Source organism: Camarhynchus parvulus, chromosome 2 (genome assembly GCF_901933205.1).
Source record: "Camarhynchus parvulus chromosome 2, STF_HiC, whole genome shotgun sequence".
NCBI classification, from domain to species: domain Eukaryota; kingdom Metazoa; phylum Chordata; class Aves; order Passeriformes; family Thraupidae; genus Camarhynchus; species Camarhynchus parvulus.
The window spans coordinates 17754343-17778413 of record NC_044572.1 but is presented as its reverse complement, the minus strand read 5'-3'; the positions used below and the strand labels follow the sequence as shown (position 1 = coordinate 17778413).

General features: G+C 38.4%; 1 protein-coding gene across 1 annotated transcript in view; it reads left to right on the top strand.

The window, feature by feature from the left end:
• Nucleotides 1–24071, top strand: part of KIAA1217 (KIAA1217 ortholog) — a 176256-nt gene that overhangs the window by 48057 nt on the left and 104128 nt on the right.

Sequence of the window (24071 nt, the reverse complement as noted above, 5' to 3'; positions counted from 1 at the left end):
TGTGAGCTATATTGCTTACACAGTAATCATTATTTTTGACCTTTCAGCATGAACTCTGTTGATTCCTCATTACTTTTTCATGCAGGATAGTCTTTTAGAGAAAATGCTGTGAGACATTACTTCATTCAGTCCCTGACTTCAGTCGGATTTCTGCAGTCCTGATTAAAACCAACTTGGTTTTACTGAAGTGGTGTAGGAGACAGAACAAGAAAACTTTTCCTTTCTGTGGTTTTCACTGTGTGGGTCATCTGAAAAGATGAAAATGTTTTTCCCCAAAAAAGAATACTTTTTCCCATAGGTTTCATTACTAAATTGGAACTTGAGTGGATGATTATTGTGTGCAGTTGAGTGGCAATTGCTGTAATTGCGTATTTGCAGGTGGCACTGTCTTCTCTGCCAGGACATAAAAGGTCTGAGGAATTTATCTGTTAATGACATAGCCACTGGAACAGCAGCAAGGTTGCTGCTCAGTTTGCAACCACGACATTGTTAAAACACAGATAACTTTCAACAACTACACTCAAAACAAACTTCTGTCTCATCAATGCCTGACTGATTTCTAATAAAACCAAGCTTTAGCTCTTCTTTTGATCTATTTACATTGGAGCTTGTTTGCGGGTTTGTACTCTCAGTACAATCTTGCATCACCAAACCAGATTTAAACCTGTTAAGGGCCTTATTTTGTGGCAGAAAGCTGCTGAGCCCAGCTGGTGAGGAGGATTCTTAGTTGTTGTGAATTGAAGAGAAAATGCATAGACTTGGAGCATTTGTTAAATGCTTTTGTGATGTGTCACTAGTTCTCACTGAAACTAAATTTGGCAGAAAGCTGGTGCTCTGATGCCAGCTGAGAAGGTTGATATAGTTGATATGGTACCTGTAAATCATAATCACAGCAAAACCCAAATACTGGCCCACTGACAGCTGACCCAGCATCCTTCTTTATGGTGTTTTTTCTCTCTATGCTGAGTGGAATATGCCATTTAGATACCTTTGTTAGATACCTTTAAACAACATTAAACAATATTCTTGAAAAACACAAATAATATATGGACTTTCATCTGTTTCTTGCTAAACACCTTAGTTAAACTGTTGGAAACCTCTATATCCTGTACCTTTTCCATGATGATCTTCTTTTTTTAATACCATGGTAACTGGAACTAGTAATAAGTAGCAAAATAAAATATGATCAAATATCAGCTCTTAAAGCTCACTTTAAGGATATGAAAGTTAATCTTGTGCTTCTAATTTTTGTCCTGCTGAAGTCCCAACTCTTTCTATCAACTAAAATTGGGATTTCACCTCCAGAAATATACCTTAATATTAGAAAATGCACATCTCTACACTTTAGGATCAAACTGACTGCTATAATAACTTTTTTTTCCTGTCTCACATACTTTTTCTGCTGAATTGGAGTGTACTCTTTTATCAGAAATTTCTCATAGGTACCCATATTATCACTTTTTTATATTCTTTTGAACAAAGCCTGAAGGGAGAACTTCTCTGGCATCATCCATAATTCAGAATTTTATAGCTCTTTTCTGAATGTGCTGAATTTTTTCAACATTACTTTTGAAATACTCACACTCCAGAACTAAGCTTGCATTATTTTATGGTCCTGTCAGTGTCACATAGAGGAGTAATGCTGCTTCCCTGCTCTTACTTTGAATTCCCTTTCATATATTTTATTCCCTGGTTGCAGCATAGCATTGGGAGTTCATGGTCTGCTGTTGCTTCATGTTTTTTAAGACATTTTTGAACCATTACCTTGAAGATTGTAATTTGTTGGTGGCAGAACCAGCAAAGGTCTCACAAATTTCCTTTATTATGCAAAGTGGAAAAAATTTGGCTTACTCCTAACTGATGGCAAAGCATATCAATAATCATATAATAAATAATGTAATTTATTATATCCTTAAGGGTTTTGACAGTTGTCACAACCAATAAAGGATTGCAGTTTTGCAATATCCCTGTAGAATAGGAAGTAAGTTTTATTTTGAGGTGTGGAAACTGAGGCACAAACTTGTCACTGGCCAGAGGGTTGCTATATCTGTACTGAACCCAGTTACTGAGTCCACAACCTTCATTCATTCATCCTTCCTGGGCTGCTTAGGAGAACAAATGCTTTATAGTTAATGTCACCCCATCATGATGTTATTCTGAAAGTGCTTCCTTACCTGTGCACATCACACCTGCTTTTAGGACAGTCCTGTGCAGGTTAGTGGTCTCTTACCAGTGCATGAAATGCACCATGGAGCATGAATTCAGTTGCTCAGCAAGTCTGCATTCCTTGGCACAGGGAGCAGGATAATTCTGCTGGTGTCCAGACCTATTGTTTTTGTAGTGCTGCACTTCCTCACTAATGGCTTATGAGGCAAATATTTAAGTGCTTATCGTTACATATTCTCCTTTCATCTCATTATTTATAGAGCAGCTGTTAGGATTGTGAAACTGTGGGTTTTTTTCCTTTTTAAAAAAATCAGATCAAGCAGCAGAAGCTGAAGACTTTCAAGTGTGCACTTAGGAGTTTGTTCACAGTGACTGTTTTGTCTCCTGTGGTTCACTCCTGGCACTCCCTCAACTAAGCAGCCTTCAATCAGCAGAGCCTGCTGTGCTCCAGCGCCTGAGCTCCTGAAACACCTCTGCATCCTCACTGGAATGAATTTGGGAGTTGTCAGACCCTGGTAGATAAATGATCTTCCACCCTTAGAAATCCTGTCAAATCTACTAAAGTATCTTTCATGGTGGAGAACAGACACGAAGTGCTTCAAAGGACTTGCTCAATCTTGCATCTTTTTTTCTCTGCTGTTAAAGACGTGGAGTTCAGGTCAAGTTCAGCATGGGACCTTTTGCATCATGGAAACTTTTGTAGTGGAAGGAAAAGCTCACCTAGTAGTTAAACTAAAATAACTATTTTAGGAACTTTGGATACTTTTGTTGGGCCAGATACTGTACATCTCCTGGGGAGCAGGTTGTCCTCTTTGCAGTATGTGTGTTTTACTCCTTTTTGTACCTGCAGAGGGTTTTTGCTTCAGTATACTTCATGCTTTTACCTTTCCCTGAGCACCCAGTATTGCTGTAGAAAAGGACTCTGGGATGTTCCTTTTTCTGCTGAGGAGACCAGGTGTTCCTCTGATCTCTGGGCTCTTGGAGCCCATCTCAGACTGGAAGCCCTTGTCTCATCTGGAAGATGATTGCTGTTGTCTCCCCTTGCCTGTCCCCTGATGACAGCCGGATGTACCTCACAGCCTGGATTGGTCTTCTGTGCCTGCACATTCTGGAAGTAAAGGCAAGAGCTGTTCAGGCAGCTGGAGCTGGAAAGATGCTGGTGCCAATCCAGGAGAAGCTGAAGGGATCCTGGTCTGAGATGTTTTCCTCTGAGCTGCAGTTTCAGCCCCTCTGCTTTCCCTTTTTCTGCTTCAACATCGCAAGGCAGAAGGAAGGGCTGCCCTGCTGCCTGCCCCCACCTCCGGGCACAGCTTGCTGCTTCCCAAGGGCAGAGCCATGGACTTTTTGTGGATCAGGGAAGTGGGGGAGAATCCAACACAGCCTTCCGAGCCTAGCTGTCTGCCCCGTGCTGCCCATGCCAGACTGCCACTGCAGGGCAAGCCTTTCCAATTCGTGAACCCCAGGCTGAATTATCCAACATTCCATTTGCTAAGAGAACGTAAGAGGGTTTTTTAATTATTACTTTGTGGCTGGTTTGTTTTTTTTTTTTTTCTTCAGAGCACACATCAATCTCTAGAGGTCTAGAAAATGGGATCCTGTTTGAAATTACTGCCCTGACCGAGCCCATTTCCTTGCCCAGTCATCAGGCCCATGGCTCAGCAGGTGTGGTGTTAGATGCAGCCCCTGGAGAAGCCAGGTCAGGATCCTGTCTTCTGCTACCCAGAGAGCCAGGGATCCACCATTGCTAGAAACAATCAAAGAAGATAGTCCCTAGCTTTGGTTGGGGACTGTTTGTTTACTCTGCCTTCCTTCCATATATACATGATCATAAGGTTCTTAAATTTTTTAGTTTTTAAGTGCAATTATCAGAGATATTCAAAATCTTCTTCTCTTTAGCCAGTGCCCGAGTACTCGCAGAGAGGAATGCCACTTGTTGTGTGGCCCCTTCATCCTTGCAGTCACTGCCACACTGCAGGGTCATTACCCAGTGTTTGTTTTAAATGTCTGAAGTCCACAGCTATGCTGGTATGTTAACCCACCACTTCTGTGTAGTCTGGAAACGTTAAAACCATAAATTATTGTAAACAAAGTGCCTTTGGGGGAGATTATATATTGTGGTTACTTAAGTAGTTCTAAAGATTTCTGCCTTAGCTTAGTGCTCATAGAATGTATACACGAGCAGAAAAATATTCCACAGTTCACTGAAGAACAAAGGTATATTTAACAGAGATGTATTTCTACTGAATATATGCTTTTTAAATTAGGATTTTAGCTTAAAAAAATAATTTCAGCTTGCTTCATCTGCTTTCCATATGTAACTGCTTCAGATAAAATACATAGCTAAAGGTTTGATTGAATCAGTGCCATTGTATACATAGAGAATTTCTGTATATGTACATTTCTCATTCTGATCGCTTCCAAAAGATAGCTAAGTGACCATTAGAATAATTTAACAAGAAAAGATTTTTGTTTTATGAGATGTAAGTTCTCCTGCATAAAATATAGCATGCTGGAACTAATTTTCATTGCATGGTTATGGTTAATGGTTAAAAATTTTCAGTCTGTGCAGAACCATTTCCATACCACTGACCCATCTGTTTTAAAGAAAGCTTGTCTTCAATAGTACATGATATTTGGTCATTGAGGAGGAACTCCCACGGTCCAGTGTATACTCAGTGCACCCTTGAAATTTAGCCCTTGGTTTTGAAAGATTCAATATTTCAATGTCTGGCCATCTTTAACCATCAATGAATATTTACCATAATAGATAAAGTCCCAGCTAAACTGCTATAGTTCCCAACCACATCCTGGAGGAACAAAGTGAGTTAAGGCTGGAGCCTAAAATTTCTAAGCAGAACTAATAAAGCTTGACTTTGTTGAGGTTTTAGATGTTGCTTTGTTCTCATATGCCATAGTGAAAAAAATGTTTTTTTAAAAAAAATATTTTACAGACACTTAATCTTGGTTGTGTCTAATGCCTTTCAATATTTTTAAAAGAAATTCCAAGTGGATGAGTTATTTATGTGTTTAGCTTTTATTTTCCATTATGTCTTTTAATAGATTCCAGATCTCATCTATATTGTAATGGCTTCTGTGTTACGGAGCAACAAAATTTACTGGGTTAAATATCCATTTTTCTTGCCTCTCTGACATGAAAGTGCCACAGACCTATACAATAAATTGCTAACACATTTGTGAGTTTGGAAGCCCATGCTGTCACCCTCACTGTCTGCACACAGGCTTCAGCAGACGTGAGAAGGTCCCGGTGCACTTCGGCACACCTGGAAGCACCATGTTATTCCCTGCACTCAGGTGAACATGCTTGGAAGGCATCATGACTAAAGGCTGTAAATGGAGAAGTGTTTGGGCTTGAATTCTTTGTAAATCACTTCCCTCAACCAACATGTTGAAGCACATGTAGAGCATAATTTTATAGACTTGTCTGAGACCTTGGGATATGCAGATGGAATACGTAACATGATGTCAAAAAAAAGGGATAACCCCAACTGCTGTTTACTTTCCATCCTGTCTTCCCCATACATTTACTTCTTCCCTTTTTTGTTTCTCTTCTGGGTAGATTTACTCAAATTTCTGGGAAAAACAGGTGTTTAGGGGCCAGAACAGCACAGGGAATGGGGCTGAGCTTTTAGCATCATGGAATTGCCTCCATGAATCCCTGATTTTTTTTTTTCTCGTGATTTTTGAGACTGTAAGCTCCAGGAATTGAAATATGGCATTCTGCACTCAAGAATTATTCCATAGAATATGTGAGGGATCCTATAATTAAATACTTGTGCACAGATAGCAGTATTGGGAGAATAAATTTGGTGCTAGTCTCTCCAGAAGTGGTTGAAAACTGTAAATCATGAAGTGAATAGATAATCACAGCTATGACAAACTGTAGCTGCATCTGCTGATTATTTTCTCCTCAGCCTCTTGTGTACAATTAAGAATTCAGATTTAACAGCTGGGAATGATTTTCAAATGTTGATCTGAAGAAGATAGTTCTATTCAGAAACTTTCAGCAGTTCTTTTATCTTCCCCATTCATTATTTTTTCTGAAACAGGTTAAAAAAGATAGCACTTGACCTGCTCTGCATTGAGATAGAAAAGAGATCATTACAAACTCAGATATGGATTTATGCTTAATGATCCACCTTCTAGTGTGACTGAGTTCAATAGCAAACAGACTGAAAATCTGTCAACAGGCTAAACTTTCTTTGGTCAAGAAACCTCATCTGTTAATATTTTATTTTCCTAGTTCAATAGAGAGACATCTTTCAAAGGTTTCTCGTTGATGGCAAAGAAACTAAGGTAGAAAGCTCACAGTGAGTGCCTGTCAAATTAGAGATGACACATGAGGGAAAGCTATTAAAAACTGGAGCTATTTACTAATGTAATCATACATCACGATATACACGGGTTAGCATGGAGTTCTATATGTAAATACACCAATACACTGAATGCACAGATCTGTGTAGACCATTTCTACACATAAAATTCCTATTTTATGAAAGAGCTCATGCCTGACACTGTGCCCCACATGAATCTGAGTTCGAAGCATCTGGCATTTAGGCTGTCAAAAACAGCTGTTCAGGCTTTAGGATGCAGTGTTATATGTTTATGTTCTCCAATTTTTGTTTTGTATTCTGCCAGTAAAAGCTCTGTTTTTAATGATCCAACAAGCAGGTACAGCAGTTTGGTCTGAGTATGTATGCACATTGATTTACACACATCCTTTATGACAACAGATATTCACAGATCTTTCCCTAGTCTAGTAAAGTGAACTGTGCATTTTTGCTGATGTGGTAGAGGATTATTGTGATTATTCTGGCTAATTAATTAGTTCCTCTAGGAATGGATAAAAGGAGAATTGCATTTTTGGTAGAAGTACATCCTGACAGGGGACATTAAGGGCAAGTTTATTTATTCTCATTTGACACCAACAGTTGTGGCTTACATTTTACCTTCAAATATTTTCTCCTCTGTTATCTGTTTTCATTTGTGCATTTCCATTTGCTTTGCAGTGAAACAACATATTTTCATTTTTCATCACATTTTTTCAAGTCTTAACCTTATTGTTTGTAGATCACCTCCAGGAAACATGTCTGAAGTCTGATCACCCTACACAGATGTGTCACATTTTTTATTTTTGAAAGATTACCTGCATTATTAGCCAAAAAGCCATTATTCTTTGGAGCAAATATTCTGCTTGTTTTTCTCTTTATTTTTTCTTTGCTTACGTATGTTGGGGTTTTTTAGTTTTATTTTATTTCATTACAGCAGTATGCCCATACCTAAGCTTTTAATTTTTTTTTCTTTTGTTCCATTTAAAGGTACAGAATTATGCTCCTTTCTCTAACTTGGTTTTGTTCTGATATCTGGTCTGAGGAGTTCACTTATATTGACTGCTGCTCAAGTTAAAAAGTTTTCTTCCTACAGCCTTTGTAGTTTGAGGGCTTTTTAATGATAGAGACATAACAAATTTTTTACATCCTTTTACGAGCTGAACATTGAGAATAATTGTTGGTTTAGCCTATTTCTATATTAATCAAAACAAACAGTCTTCCAGAAAATTTGCATAGAATGGAAGAGCTGGGATCCAACTTCACTTAGTTTTTTAGGCTGGTCACAATCATTTTCAGTGTATCCAGTGATTTTGGAAAGTTTTGGTCAGGATAGACTGTGGTGTTTTCTGGGGCTTCAGCTGGAAGAAAACAGTAATATCAGCTGGTGGGATAAGTTAGCAGATGGTACATGATAGAGAAACAGTGAACAATTTTCTTAGTACAAAATGATCTGCGCCCACCTATTAACTCAAAACGATAAAGCCATTTCCAGTGCCAAGACACAGGAGCAGGAGCAAGAACCTGGGCCATGTGAGATCCGGAGGACCTGGGCATGCGAACCATGAACTTGAGAAAAACTTGAGAGCTGTTGCTGCATATTCAACCAGTCCTGACTTCTCAAGATGACTTGGAGTGGGAGGGCCTCCATGCCCTTGGAGTTTGTAGGAGCAGGGAACTCTTGAATAGTGCTAAGAAGGTGACACTGCCTACCAAGCTGAAATTGAAGGAATTACTCCTAAATTATTTTTTCCAGTTCTGCTTTCCCCAGTTTGAAAAGTGTGTTGAATTGTAAAGACTCAGAGAAGCCTTCTAGTTAATAGCCTAAGATTATTCATCAGAATAAGTAGGATTTCCCAAAATTAGCTAAGTTCCAAACAGGTCAAAAATCAAGATAAGATGCACACTCTTTGCAGTCCATGTTTTTTCATGAGGAAAACTATCCACTTGAATAGATGCTGGTTAGGGGTTTTTTGTTTTGTTTTGGGTGGGGTATTTTTGGTTTGGTTTTTTTGGAGGTGGGGGTTTGTTTGTTTGGTTGGTTGGTTGATTTGGTTTGTTTTGATATGTTGCTTTTGTTGCTTCTGTTGCTGTTTTGTTACTTCTGGTTTTGTTTTTGTTTTTTTTGTTTTTTAATATGTGCTTTATAGTAACAGGAATTAGTTTGGATTAGCCCCATTGCCTGTGTTCAGAATAGTGATTTGCTTTTAACTGATTCTTAGTTTGTGTTTTAATTTTCAACAGGAATGTGAGCATTTCTAATTTTCACCTTTTTAAAATTTCAGAAAATTTATAATAACAGGTTACGGGATAGCAGCTTTTCTGCTTCTCTGTCACACGTGTAGATGAAATCTTTCCAATAATAGGGTAGTAGACTGGAGAAATAGTCATATGAACAAAGAACTGTTGAAACCCTTTGAATTAAAATAGCAGTGCTACTGTACACCTTAATCAATGGAAAGGGCTGTTTGGGCCATAGGGTTTTTATATTTCTTTTTTGTTTACAGATTTACAAAGAGAATTTTCAAAATTTGTCTTCAGGTCATCCTTCAGAGCACAGTTGCAATGTAATTACAAGATACATATTGGGAAAGAAGGAGCATGGAAATAAAGATAGCAGTGATGAGGGTTTTCAAACTATGTATTTTATACTGCAGGAAGGAGGTGATTATGAAAAGGTTAGCCCAGATTATTATTCATGAGTTTTCTGAGCTGTTAAACAAATTGTTGTGCAAATGTTCATAACCTCATAATTTTCTCCCTCTCAAAAGGTGTTCAGATCTCCACATGTGCAATAGATCAAGTGTACTTCCAAAAATAGGCATGTTGTTTTTGCTTGCAGTTCCAGATGATCTTGTTACAACAATGGAGCTTCTGCAAAGAGTTATTTGTGGGCTGTGTGGATCCTTTCTCACTTCAGTTCCTCTTACAGCTGGGAGCTGCTACTGCTCTGCAGAAAAACCCTCTCCTTTTTGGGCACTGGGCTTTGCTTTCAAAAAGCAAATGCAATTATGTCACCCTGATTAGATCATTAGAGCCTTCAGTGAAATCTGCTCAGTAACATGTCTGAACTTTTGCTGTGGTTCCAAATGAATAATTTTTTGGTATTTGACTTTGCTTTGAAATGTGGAGTGCTCTTTGCCTAAGGGGTATCTGGTATTGTATAAACATGGAAGGTTTCAGACCATTTGAGGGACACAGTGCAGAATAATTCAGCCTTGCTGAAGATCTGAACTATTTCAGCAGTATTATTAGCACTGTACTCTATGTCTCCTTCATCTTGCTGAAAATTTTACGAATTAGGGGCCTCCTCACAAACACTTCTGGAAGAGCTCACCAGTAAAACTAGCTGAGCTCCCTCCCTCCTGTATAGCTTCTGTATGTGACCCTGTGCATTCAGCACCAGGCATTACGTTTTTAAGGGCATCTCCTTCCCCAGACACTTTGCTCCCATGGTTCAGGATGTGCCTCCAGAGTGGTAACAGAGTGTTGCAAAGTGTGGAACGCTGGGTATTGTATATTCTCCTCCTGACAGCTGGCATGAGGGCATTATTTACCAGCAAAGGTGAATCCGTAGGGAAAGCAGCTATTTGCTTTGAAAATCAGGGTCACTCTCACAGGCCATGTGACACTGAGCTACTTTCTGTGGCAGCCTCACTCCTTGTCACAGTGGTCTGTGGGAATGCCCAAGTCACCAGATGCATGTGGCTTGTTCACTTTGCATAGCTTCACGGTATTATAGGGGTAAGACATGGCCATAAAAATGACCAGTTGAAGAAAATAGAAGGAATAATATGAAGGTAACAGTGAGTGATGAAAATACAGATCTAAAACTGGGTAGACAAAATATACAGAAGAAATCCCCTGAACGTCTGACACCACCTGCTGTGCCTCCACCTATTTAAAAGTAGTTGGAGGTTTCTTGTGAGCACTCTGGCTCTGTTTTTGTTTGTTTGTTTTCAATGCTAGAAATTCACAGAGATGTACTGCAGGATTAATCACTGTTCAGCGTGATTTAGGCTAGCAGAATTTGACTGCTTGACTAGTGTGAGACCTCTTTGTCAGAACAAAACAACCACTGAAAATTCTAAGCAAAGCCTGGGAATAGAGGACATGATTTTTTTATTCTCCATGGCATCGGACTAATAATTAATTGTTAAGACCATTTTGAGGACTCTTTGTTCTAGAAGTCAGATGGTTAAAGTTACTTATTTTCAGTGTTCCAAGCTTTTGTTTGCAGTTTATAGAAATACAACATTAGTACTTTAGAGTTCACATCAGCTCTGTGCCAGTGAATTTGACTATATGAATAGCTGAATATATGAATTCCTTCCAGCAAAATGTTCTTCACAGTAAGCATTTTTGTGTGCTCCTCTGCACCACTCCAGTTAACATAAGAAAATCAAGAAAAGGAATGATAGCCTTAAACATAATTGGCAAACCTTTTATACTTTCATACTGAATTGTGCTTCTTTTGTCAGTAAGTTTACTAAAATACAATTTTTTTGAAAGTACGGTGCCTTCGGAAAGCTGTAGTACTTGCTAGAGAGGTCATATGTACTAACCAGAAAATAGTAATTGGAAAAGAGATGAAGCATGGTCTGTTGCTTTAGAAATTATTCTTTGAATTGGCCAATTTTCAACAGTAAGGAAGTCTAGAAGGTTTCTATCCCATTTCTGCCTCCTAGATTTTTTTCCCAATCACTGATAGAAGATATCATGTGAAGATTCTATTTTTCCAACAGATGAAGGAAATATAAATTGTCTCTGGGATTTTCCTTAGTTCTAATGAGTTAAGCCTAGTCTAGAAAGATTACGCACAGAATGGGAGATGCAGTTTGGACATGTGCTTTGCTGCTAATAGAGGACGTTGTGAAACAGCAGATTCAGGCATTAGGAATGCAGCACTCTGAGGTGGCAGGTTGTGACTCTACTTGCAGCAATTTGCAAAGTTGCTGCAAGTCTTTATCAGTTTACTTTTATTGCTATTTCACTTCCCATGATAAAGAAGTGGAAGATCCTCTTCTGGCAAAGAAACCTTTGCAAATGACAATGACCAAAGGAAGAGTTTCCCTTCCTGATCCCGCTATTCCATATCCACCAGGAAGATTTTTCAGTTTGCATAGTTACTGGCTTTCCATTCTTTGCGGTCTCATCAGTTTTGACTGTGGAAGAGATGTACTTTATCTTACCCCAAAAGATCAGATACTTAAAAGAATTTGTCAAGTGCTTTGATATCTTGTGATACACTTCTAAAATACTGCTTTATTATTGCTTTTAGGAAAAAAGGCAAATACTAAAAGCACTTGGAAAAGATTATATTTAAGATATATAAGATATATGTGAGGGCTGGGAAAGGTCAATCAGATGTTCCTGGCTATGTCCCATTGATGGTTTGTGGCAGTCTAGAGAAAGAGAGACCTGGCTTTTCACATGACTGAGTTTTCTTCTCTTGCATGCAAGCTTGGTCTATCCCGTAGATTGCCACAGAGATTTTTCACCTATAAGCCATCCCAGCATTGGGTGCAGCAGCACATGCAAGTGTAGCTGAGGTGCCATCACAGGGGCCAGGACTGGATTGCTCCTGTGCTGTGTGCCAGAGGTCCTTGTTTTGTTTGGCGATCTGCCCAGCACCAACATGAACCAGGTAGCGTGAGAAGAAGCAAAAGTTGCTGCCTGGGGATTTGCCTAGAGATGTGAGCATAGGCAGCTCTACAGGAGACACCAGGAAAGTGAGGGTTGTGTGGCTGCAGCTCCCACTGCTCATTGCTCTTTCAGACTGCCCAGTGTGGGGCAATTTAGGAGAGGTCTGTAGCCAGCTTATCTGAGTCAAAACATGGCTTTTATGGCCTCTGCTTCAAGGAGCCAAGGATGTTCAAAGTGGCTGATAGCTGCTTGTCTTTATCATCCCTGCAGCCAAAACCAGGCATTTCCCACCTATTAATGTGAGGTCCAGAGTTTGAGAGCCCGTCTGAAAATCGGTTTGTTCACCTTGTGAAGGTTAACATTTGGTAGGGGTTTTTTTGTTTGTTTGCTTGCTTACTTGGAGTGTATATTTGACAAAGGAAGAGGAGTTTGCAAACTGTTCTGCATGTTTCTTGGGCCATGTTATCACATCTGTCTCAGTCCTTGCACAATAAATGGTGCAGCTGGAGTTGCAGACTTCAATAGGCTGGTATCTGTTGTAGATCCTCAGAAGAAAGGTCTCAAAGGGTGAGTACTGTTTTGTTCCCTCTTCCCCTCTCCCCATTTCAAATGCTATCTAATAGGGATTCTTTCTAGACCATATGTTATCATTATTTGTCTAGTATTTACCAAGCCAGAAAAAGAGGGCTGCACAGTTTCACAATAGTTTCTGTTCAGATTCCTTTAGGTATTTCATGCAAACAAGACAGGCAGGTTCTGTTAACTAGATTGAATTAGAATTGTCTACAGAATGCTTTTGAAAACATGTGTGAGGTTTTTTGTACTCTTAGGCCACACAAACATATTTTTTTAAAATTTTCATTTGCTTTTCAGAAAGAAAATATAAGAATATCTGGTTAATTTAGAAACATGTTTTTCTGGATGATGTTCATCTATGGGTCTTTTTTTCTTCATGTTTTTCTACTGTCTGCCTTTCTCTGATTCCTCTTGGGAGAGCAATTTCTGTTTTCCTTCAGCACAGAAACTATCTTTGTAAAGGTCAGCATGAGCAATACTGTTGGGGAGCTCTATGCACTATGAGTAGTCAAACCTTTACTAAAGAAGGGTCTGTCTTTTCAATGGAAAAATGCATTTTTTATAGATTTGTAGGCCCTTAATTTTTTAATTTGTGTAATCTGATACTGATTTATCTCTATGTTCTGGAAATAGACACATGCATTTAAATTTCAGACCTTTGAGTTCTGAAATTCAGCAAAATGCTGTCCTAACAATTATTACCATTTAGTACCTAAAATTCCTCTTTGAGAAATCTCTTCAAAGCTTTCAGTTTTCCAGTCAGGGAGCTTAAAATGAAATTTATAAGAAAAAGTAATAGGTATTGGGAAAGAATCTAAGCCATTACTTACAACATCAACAAACAGTCCCTCAGTTCACATTCTGAAGGGGTCTGTGGAATCATCAATTTCTTGAATTACACCAGTGAATCAGAAGAGACATCTAGGTTTTGCTGCTACTGGGTTCTTTTGTTATGCCCTACTTTCTTCTGTTAGAGCTCTGGCAGAAAGATATATGATATAATTTTATCTACTAATAGTTCTGAAATAATCAAATTATTATTTCTTTTTAGAATTCAGTGCTCCTTCAGAAAAGAAAAATATCATCTTATTTCTTTCAGCATTGTTGTACAACTTGCACCCTTGCCTTATTGGACACCATTGATGTTACTGGATATTTATTCAATTCCTGGGATAAACAGAACTGAAAGCTCAGTCAATGCATGTCAGGGTAGATATGATCATCCACTAGATTTTTTTCCACTTGGCTTTCTTACACTACCTAACCTTCAGTGAACTCCCTGCAACATCTGCTCTCACAAAATTCTCCTTAATCCACCTTCATTGTCAGACTGGGTTTTCTGTTCAACTTTTAGAAATAGAGAAATAGTGATATTTCTGGTAATTTCAATAACTAGAGAAAAATTATTGAGCATGGGAACTCTTTTAAGAGGGTTAAAGGGATAATAGAGTAACGCTGTCAGTGTGAATGAAAGTCTTGAATATGTTCATGTCTTCATAAGAACTTAGTGTTTCCTTTTGAGTTCATCAGATCAGAGTACCTCTTCAATTTTTAATTACTTTAGGCCATAACCTTCAGGTTAAAAAAAAAAAAGTTTCCCAGTCTCTCTTCTGCAGCAACCAAATATAAAATCCTATCGTATGGAATATTTGTCATACAACTATTATCTCCCACATAAACCATCTTTGCATCTCCTTTCTGAGTGGATGAGAATAACATCTATGTTTTCTAGCTGGTCAACCTGGATATTATTTCTGGGAAAAACAGTGCCTGTTATTCACTTTATGTTGTGAACAGCATGCGAATAGGATAGTACTGCTGAGTATATCTCAGGGTCATGATTTCTCTCAATCAGAATTGATACCAGTGCAAGCCAGAAGATAATCTCTTGAGGACACTGAAGGGAAAATACACACCTCTGCAGTGCACATTTAGATGCTGTGAGCTACCATCACAGAGTTTTCCTTGCTAACAACTGTATCAGAGAATAGAAGGCCTCGATGATTGTAAGTAGGTAATAATATACATTTCACTGCTGCTTGAAGAAACAAGTTATATTTCCATCTAAAAAACAGGCAAGTGAAGGATGAGGAAGAGACCAAAAAAAAAATAAGCATTGCTCCAGGGCCAAAATAAGATTTTCTAGTTTCCAAGATAACACCAAGACATGCAGCAAACACCAGACAGAAGCAAAGCTACAATGGAATATCTGTAGATGTATGAACACATTTATTTTCACAAGACTAGGCACCTTCACCTGTGTTCAGACACATCTTAGAAGACCACTGCCAGTATGTTTTGCTTTTTAAGTCCTACAGGGTCACCTGTTGGAAAGCAAATTAATCTGAGATTCCTTCATGAACAATACATTCAAGCCTATTCTTTCTTCACTTTGAATCTTTTTAATCTGTTTTCAAGGTTTATAACCTCTAGGCATGCCTGTAGTAAACACATCCCATGAACTTCTGTGGAGTAAGGATCCCTTTTGTGTGCATACCTATAACTCACAAGACATGCTCTCAGCAGTATCAGTAACCAGGCAAATGGGTAATCTCAAGTACAAACCTATGTTATGTTCTATCTACAGTATTTATTGGCTGTTGGAGGCTGTGCCATGTAATTAGAAGAAACTGAGACAGTTTTTTCAAATATTTGTGTATACCCTTTTTTGTTTGAACAGATAACATTTTCTTTTTAGGAGAAAAAATTTAGGAGAATTTAGGAGAGGGAATTTAGGAGAGGAAAGGCACTGAATAATGTGAGGTCATTGAATAGTCGCAAAAGAGCAGAAGAAGCTATGTACTGCTCATCTGGTTTTGTCTACTAAAATTTACTTCATTTCAAAAGTTTTAAGATTCGATTTGGTAAATTTTCAGCAGTTCTAAGGATGCTGTGTTCTGAAATATGTATGTGCTGTATATTAGTATGTGCTAAAAGAAAACTAAGTCATGGAAGAGAAAATTCAAATGTACATACTCCTGTCACTGCACCTCTCTCTGATATGCAGAAAAGATATCTGTTGGCTTATACTAATCACAGAGTGGTGTGGGTTGGAAGGGACCTTAAAGATCATCTGGTTCCTACCCTCTGCCATGGGTAGCCCATTTTCCACTAGAGCAGGTACTCAGAGCTTCATTGAACCTGTCCTTGAAGACGTTCAGGGATATTAGGCTTGTTTTCTCCTGAGTTTTGATACTTTGTCGTTTAAGAGTGATGCTAGCACTATAGCTAGAAAGGTCTTGGGGGAACAAAGGTATTCTGTGTAAAGATCCCAACTTGTGAAATGTTTAAGCATTTGAAGAGAAGATATGCACAATACAAGTAAATGAGATTTTAGAGAGACATTTCTCTTTACAGCACATGAGAGTACCGAATTGCACATTCTGTTCTGCATGAATGTGTTAGATCCCCTCCCCCAAGCTGTCCTCGGGGAAAAAAGCCTAAACTCTACTGCAGATTATTATCCACTGGTGAGCGGCCTGGCCCCTTACAAGTTGGAAACCATTTTATATTCTGTAGATTCTTTTCAGTTGTAAAGCCCTGTGTTGGCTTGTGAACAATGATGACATCAACTCTTGAAATCCACCTCTAGCTTTGTTCCCTGTTCTGTAAGGTTTATAAAGCCAGTAGCATTTGGTTGTGTTCCCAAATAGGATATATTTAAACTGACATATCTGATTAATGGGCTGATGTTATGGTTTATTATTGAGTTTACATTGTATGCCTTAAGTGTAAGAAGATAATTTTAAGAAGAAAGTTTTGAAGTACATAATAAAACGTATTGCAACGAGAACTTCTGAACAATATATAGTATTTGACTATCTATATAAAAATCTGAAAATTAAATTAATATGTAAATATTCTTATCAATTAAAACTTAAAGTGTTGCTTTGTAATAGTGATGTCACAATAATTTTCCACAGCCTAAAGTTGGCTGGAGATAATTAGCCCCTAGCATCATAGTACTGATATCTGATTGAATAAAAACAGGAATCACTTGGGACCTTGCAGAATCTCACTGTTTGTGTATAACATTATTTGTACTTGATATTTATCTGTCTCACTTATATGAGATAACTGATATTAAGACTGACTTATTCTCCTGGATTCCACTCTAATTACTCTGTAACTATTCAATTGTAAGCTGGTGTATGTTGCACAAAGGCATTTCTGAGCTCATAGTTCACTTCTAGTTGTGTAGATGACAAGTATGTGTTTAAGAAAAGGTAGAAGATAATAAATTCAGTTAATCATAAAACAGGTAGGCTTTTTCTGTTTGATGTTGTAGTTCAAAGTTTTAGGTGTTCTAAGGGAAAATGTAGGAGACTGTGCTTAGCAAAAACTTCCCACTGTGCTAAGACAGTGATCCTTACAAGAGGTTAAGAGCAAACTTAATGTAGTGTATAAATGTAATACTTTCCTGTAGCAGTTTTCCCTACAGTGTGCTGGAAACTGTTCATGAGTTAATTACTGCAGAAGCCATGTAAGGTAAAAAGGTACTGTGAATTCTGTTGTACATAGTGGGCCAAGGACAGGAAAAGTGGTTTTATTACTGAAATGGGAACTAAAGCTTGTTAATTCTCAGACCATAGAAAGCTAGGATTGGATCAAAGTTATTCACCCATTTCTCTGTGGTCAAGGGAATTCTAATTAAATTTTCTAAGAATGCTTTAGTATATTGAGAAATACTTGGTAAGACTTGCCAAAATATGAGGTTGCCACTGCAGTTCTCCGCCGATTTTTCTTACCCGGGTTACCCTCAATGAGTGCTCTCTAAATTGTTTCTGCTCTACAACTTAATTCCTTAAAAGAAATTAAAAGCTTTGAGGCATATAAATGAAGTAGGTTTTGTTTTTTTCATAAAAGCTGAACAGAAGAGTAGGCAGGCATCCTTACAGGCAGGTATTCTACTGCATAAACCCCTTACTAAAGTTGTCCAGGGCAGTAGTTAGAATAGTGGTTCTTGGCTGAGACCATCATTTGGAGTTGTGGGCTTTAAGTTATTAGCAAACCTGTCCATTAAAGTTGTTTTGTCTGCTGGAAGTACACAGCAAAAAGGTGGAACAAAATGTGTGTAGACATTTTTGTTTATACTGTCTTCTGAGTAAATACCTTTTTTTCTTTCTGTTGGGGTGAGGGAGCAACTCCTGTAACCTTATAATTTTGAATGGGAAGTAATTCAAATTTTTACCACTTTGAGTAGTTTTTATAAGTTCTAAATGGATAAGCAAATCACAGCCTAAAAAATTAGGTACATTTAATCAATATTGAAGGCCAAAATGAAGTCTAAAAGCAAGAACTTATTAAACAAACATTACAGTTAAGTCTGAGCAATGAAAGATGACAAGTCCATGCATCTTTTTGTATTTCAGAGGATGGTGTTCTCAGTAGACCATCAGTTGTTCTTGCATACACCATACTGTGCTTTTCAGCAATGGTTGTTGTATGAATAACCAGGTCAGCCAGTTGTTTAAATAAAGTTGGGAGAAAAATACCACAGAAAACTGAGAGAGAGAAACAGCTATGTTCTTTAAACATCACGTTTTCTCTATTATTATTACTTTTCAAAATACTGGAGACAGCTCATGGAAATCTTTTCCTTCTTAGGTCATCATTGTTTCTTTATTCCTTTATAAAGATTTATAATATTTTTTGTTGTCTATCTTCAGCAATATATTGTGATTCCAAGAAGAGATGATAATGATAGGAGAAAGGGAGTGAATAATAGGAGAGATACACTGTTGGAAACCAAAATACTGCATTTGTCTAATTTTCCCAATTTACAATAGTGGGGGAAATATGGAAAAAATGTGAACAATTTTCTTGACACTCAGTAAAGTTTAGTCTCTGAATCCATATCTAATTTGTTGGCTATCTCAGATATTGCATGTCAGTGGCTGGAAACTCCCAACTGAACCACAAACTGAAAATTGGGTCTGTTTCATGCACATCTTACCAGAATTAGTAGGAGGCACAAGGAGGTACCTCCTTGTAAAGTTTGAGATCTTCAGCCAATGTTTTTTCAGTTTTCCAGGTCTGTACAATGGAGGCTTTTTGCATACAGAATTTTGCATCACAAAGAACTAATTAAAGTTCAGGTTCATGGATTCAAATCAGGTTCAGATTAGCTCAGAGAAATGAGGACCAGTCATCGTATTTTCTTCAGCCTGCACCAACCAGTCTGGGTTTCTGTGTTGCACTGCAGAGTGATACTTAAATTCTGTAGTGGGGGACAGACAAATCATAAATACAGGAATAATATCTTTTATGTATTGTCTTGGTTGCTTTTATGTGAAATGTGGAAAGAGTAGAGTCTGATAAGCCCCCACCCCTGTAGGTGCCAGGGCTCAAGAGCAACCAAACAATATATTCATGCCTAACTTCATTAATTAATTAAGAGTCTCATGGATTTCTTCTATGATTATTCCTAATTATATGTTTAATTATATACTTAAAGCATAAAGCCAAGACTGAAATATACAATACCCTGCAGGTTCTTGCTTAAAACCACTAGACTTAAAAGTCATCTAAGGTGAGCAAGAAGTTACATTTTCCTTTGCTATCGTATGGGAACTGGAGTACAGATACAATACTATATTTATGTTGAGGCAGTGCAAAAATAAGGTATTTCAACACAGCAACTCTACATGGGCAGAGAGACAAGAAAATGGAGAAGGCTATGTGACCCTTGAGAAATTTTTAATCCCCTGAATAACAGATTATTTTTTACTTTAAAGGTGTAAACGTTTTATATCTCTGAAAAAGTATAATTTGGACTGTGGTCTGAATTCTCTTGAGATTTTTTTCTTGTTCTGGGTGTTTGCTTTTAAAATTTACTATATATATTACATGAAATTATATAAAATAATAGGTTTAATCCTCACTAAAATGAAACACAAGGTTTTAGCTATTTTTGTACAAGAACTGTGAGGAAGATGAAATCAACAATGAAGAGAAGACCCTTATTTTTGTTATTGTTGTTTGGAAATCAAAACCAAAATAGTTTGCCTGGTTAACATATGTCATTTTCAGCTGTAATAACTCATTTTCAATGAGTTTGAGCCAAAGAGTGTGTGCAGCTTGAGGGATATGTAGATGTAGAGTGTCCTGGAAAATGTAAATCTTTAAACATAAGAAGTCATAATGTTTTGTGCAGACCTCTTCCTTTGCTATCTCTCTGAGTACATTCCTGGTTTGAATTTCAGGATTTTTTGTTTCCATGCTTCCTGTAGCACCATTTGTCATTGGCCATCACCACCTGTGTCACCCCTCACCCCAGCAGTTGTTTAAATGCCGTTGTGTAGATCGCCTGCGGTTGTTCCTGTACATTGACTGTGTTTTCATGTGGTTAAGGACTTCACCCTTTCCCATCTTTGGCAGATACTTGTGTGCTTAACATTTCTGTTGGAAGAACCTCTGTGGCCCGATCCCAGCTGAGTTACTATCCTCACTTTTTCCCATCCCAGCATTGTTGAGAAACACCATTTTCTCGCATCCTCCCCACAAAACCATTGTGCACAGGAAATAGGCAGTTGATCCTCATTTCCTTCCTTCAGTTTCAAGCTGTTTTAGAGGACTTATGAGTCAGCATCTCATTTAGTTGTATATCATCATCTACATACTCATCTCAAGCCCTTTGTGTTCTCATTATCATTTCCCTGCAGCTCCAGCTGATTGCATGCCTTTGCAGGATTTCACCCAGAGACTGTAAACCTAAGAAACACAAATTGTCATCCTAATGTCCTGGAGTCCTGGCTTAGCCCCCCTTTGCTTCATTCTGTGCTCCTGCATTTCTCTGATTTTAGCTGCTTTTTTTCTCAACAACAGTGTCATCTTCCTGTGTGACCCATGATAAATGTAATGTGTTTAATGTATTCTGCTTTTGTAAGGACTTCCCTTTTGAAATCCATCAGAAGCATAAATCAAGAGCATATTACACAGACCAAAAAAGAAGGAGAAAACTTAAAATGCTCCTCTTTTGCAGTACTGCCAGTGAAAAGGCATTTCAGCTTGTATGTTGCTGCCAGCCAGAACAGCAGTGCTGCATTCCTGCGGAGGGAGCACATTGTGCTCCTAACACCCTTCTGTGACATTATTTCAGACTGACTCAGGGGGACAGATGTCTCCTACTAAATCATCAACACAAATGTCTCAAGCATCTGTGTTTTCCTCTGGAGACTTAGAATTTCAGTGTTCAACAGGTCTGATCCTGCTTTAGACGGTGAATACGTTCCTTTGATCTGCTTAGCAAGCAGATCCCACAAGGCAGACTTGCAGTTCATTCACCCTTGTTTTGAGGGCTCTGGGATAATGACTAATACAGTCAGTCAGCCTCAGGGTATTAATCCTTGTCCTCCCTAAGCTGCTGCATATTCCTTTGGGCACAACCTTACAAGTGGTATTCACCAGACTTTCCTTTTGTCTTCGTTTGATGACATTCAGCACATTCCTGGGAAACTTTGCTTTCCTCCTATGACTCTTAGCCTTCTACACCCTTTTCCAGGGCCACCACTTGCTCCATTTAGGTCTAAAGTTCAAAAGCAGCATGTTTTGCAGCTGTTTCCTTTGTCTCTGGTACTCGTCTCATTACAATGATGTCTGGCTCCCAAAATTTTCTCAAATGTAACACCCCTTCCTGCTCATACCTGCCAGTAGTGACACTCTGCAACTATTTCTTAGTTGTGTGTTGTGTTCCAGCCCCAGCCTCTACTCTTCTTGGCCTCTAATATTTTCCACCCTTTTCCAGAGGAAACTACTTATGTTCTTTTGTTGATTTTTTATGTATTACTTTTCGATGCGCATCTGCCTGTATTAATCTGTTTCTTTTGCATGCCAGTCCAACATGTACAAGCATTGGTGCCTCTTGTAGTCTGACTATTTGCTTCCACAACTCATAAAACATAACACTAGTTTCAACAGGAGCCTCTGTGCTCTGAGGGTATTTGGCTAACAGGAAGTGGAAATCCTGGTCTTTTTTTCCATCTCATTGGGAAGTGACAGGCCCTTTCACAGGTTTTCCTTGCACTGTTTGAACTGATCAAGTAATGTTCATTCAAGCCAGCTAAGGATCTGCACTCATAGATGAAAATGAAATCACAGGCTTTGTACAACTCCATTTAGGAGAAGGCATGGGATCCTATCTGCTGGCCGGCAGAGGTTGCTCAGAGCACGTTAGTTGAGTGTTCTGCACTCTACAGTTCTTTATTTCTTAGTAAGTCAAGTCCATGGTTTTTTAATCTTCTTTGGAATTTGCTCCAACATCCTGTTTCTCTCCTCATGCTGGATATTTGTTTTGATGCCTCATCTTTCTGGAACAATGACTGAGTTGGTGAGGGAAGCAGAAGACAGGGGATTGTCCCAGAAACCTGTCCCTGGAGTCGAGAGATCGCAGCCCTTGCTGCATTTGGAAGTTGGAAAGCTTTCCTTGGATTCATTTCCCATCATTGTGGGCTATATATAACCATGTGCATGCTGATAGATGGAAAAAAATCATACTCCTCTACAATCTAGAAGTAAAGGAAAAAAGAGATTGTTATTGGTTTCCATCTTTAAATACCCCTGAGGTTAGTGGAGTGCTGATGAAGGCATCAGTGTGGTGTTGAGTTTGGACAGAAATGCAGACAGTTAAGAAATATTTTGGAAAGATCCAAAGGAAGCCATGCTTCAGGTTTGGATGCAGACCCAAATGTCTTCAAATTTCATTCATAATAAGGTCTTTACGTGGGCTGCAGTAATGGTCTTAATTATATTTCTCCCACACTGGCATGTCTGGATCTTCTGTAGGAGATCTGAAGTTTGCTGCATAACACTGTGGACGCCTTGTTAGTCTCCTGGAGCTGCCTTATGCAGGAGTAGAAGAAGCCTCCTGCTGCACTGCTGTTGTGGTTCTGCATTTGTGTGTGGTTTTTTTTTTCCTGCAAGGCTGTGTTTATTCAGAGGACACTAGCTCCTAATCCAGCAGCATATCCATATGATTTCAAATCAATTCCTGCAGGAGGAGGGAGAGACTTCTGGATCTAAGGTGGACTCATTTTATGTATTTTAACTGCATATTTTTGTTTATTTACTTGCTTTAAAATAAATACCATATTGTGATGAGAGCAGGGGAAGAGTTAGGGATTTCTCTGGATTGAGGGTGAGAAGTGTTGCAGGTTTCCTCAAGTACCCTCATTTCCTTACCCACCCTTAGGTCAGAGTTGATGTTTCACTTCCTTTGGGACTAGGAAAGTCCAGAGAAAAGTGACACAATTGTGATCCTCCGTGAGGTGACAAGGTTTGAGGAAACTAAGTAGCTCGAGTTGATCCTATGCAATGGCTTTAGGAAGGGTGACTGTTGCACACTTTTAAAGCTGCCATTGGGCAGAGTAATGTCCCTTCTGATGTGTGGCCCTGATGTGTAATGATGGCTGAATGTCAAGCAAACATGCAGGATGATTTTTTTCCCTTGGAAGTCTTGTGTGTTTGGCATTGAGAAGGGACTTGGTCTTATACAATCATTTCCCTTTTCTTTTTAAAGAGAATTGTTAAATGAAAGCCAAGAAGGGTTTCTCAGGTTTGTGTATGTGGGGTGGTAACATTATAAAAACATGAAAAACCCCAATACAGTTTCAGTATTACCGAGACATTAGCAACAGACTGTTTTGTCTTTGTGGTTTGGAACTGGAATGTTTCCAGTTGTTGCCGGAAGGCTACATTTAATTTGTACTGTGTTTGCATAAATAGCTTATTTGTAAAAATCACATTTTACTTGAACAATTCTAAATTATGCAGTTATCATAGGGAGAAAAATTATCTATTGTTCTCTTTAAAATAAAATGGTACTGCCCTTCCAAAGTATTCAACGGACAAAGGCATGAAAAATCATAGCATACTTATAAGTTGCTTATCTCATCCCCAGAATCAGCTCTCACATGCTCATATCCTCTGGGTTTGTAAAATTCAAAAGATTTTTTGAATTACACTCTTAATTGTGATGTTGGCATTATAATTACTTGTTAAATAAGATTCTTTAACAATGACGTCCTTGTTGTCAAAGCAGTTGCATTTCTTTGCCTGGTATGAATAGCTGCATGTTCTGAACTGGGAAGCAGCAGTTGTGGGAGCCTGATTCTGTTGAAGGAGAAATTGACTGCTTAGAGAAGGTTTTTTAGAGCACTCTACAAAAATCTCCTTTACCCACAGGCAAATGAAGATTAAGGAAAATAGAGGACATCCACCTCTGTGAACTCAAACAGCAGTAGGCAATTTCCCCTCCAATTAGCATCTTGTTCATGTGTTGGAAGAAAAAATGCTTGGGTTTTTTTGGCCCTTAAACCCCTTTTAGCAAATTCTCACATT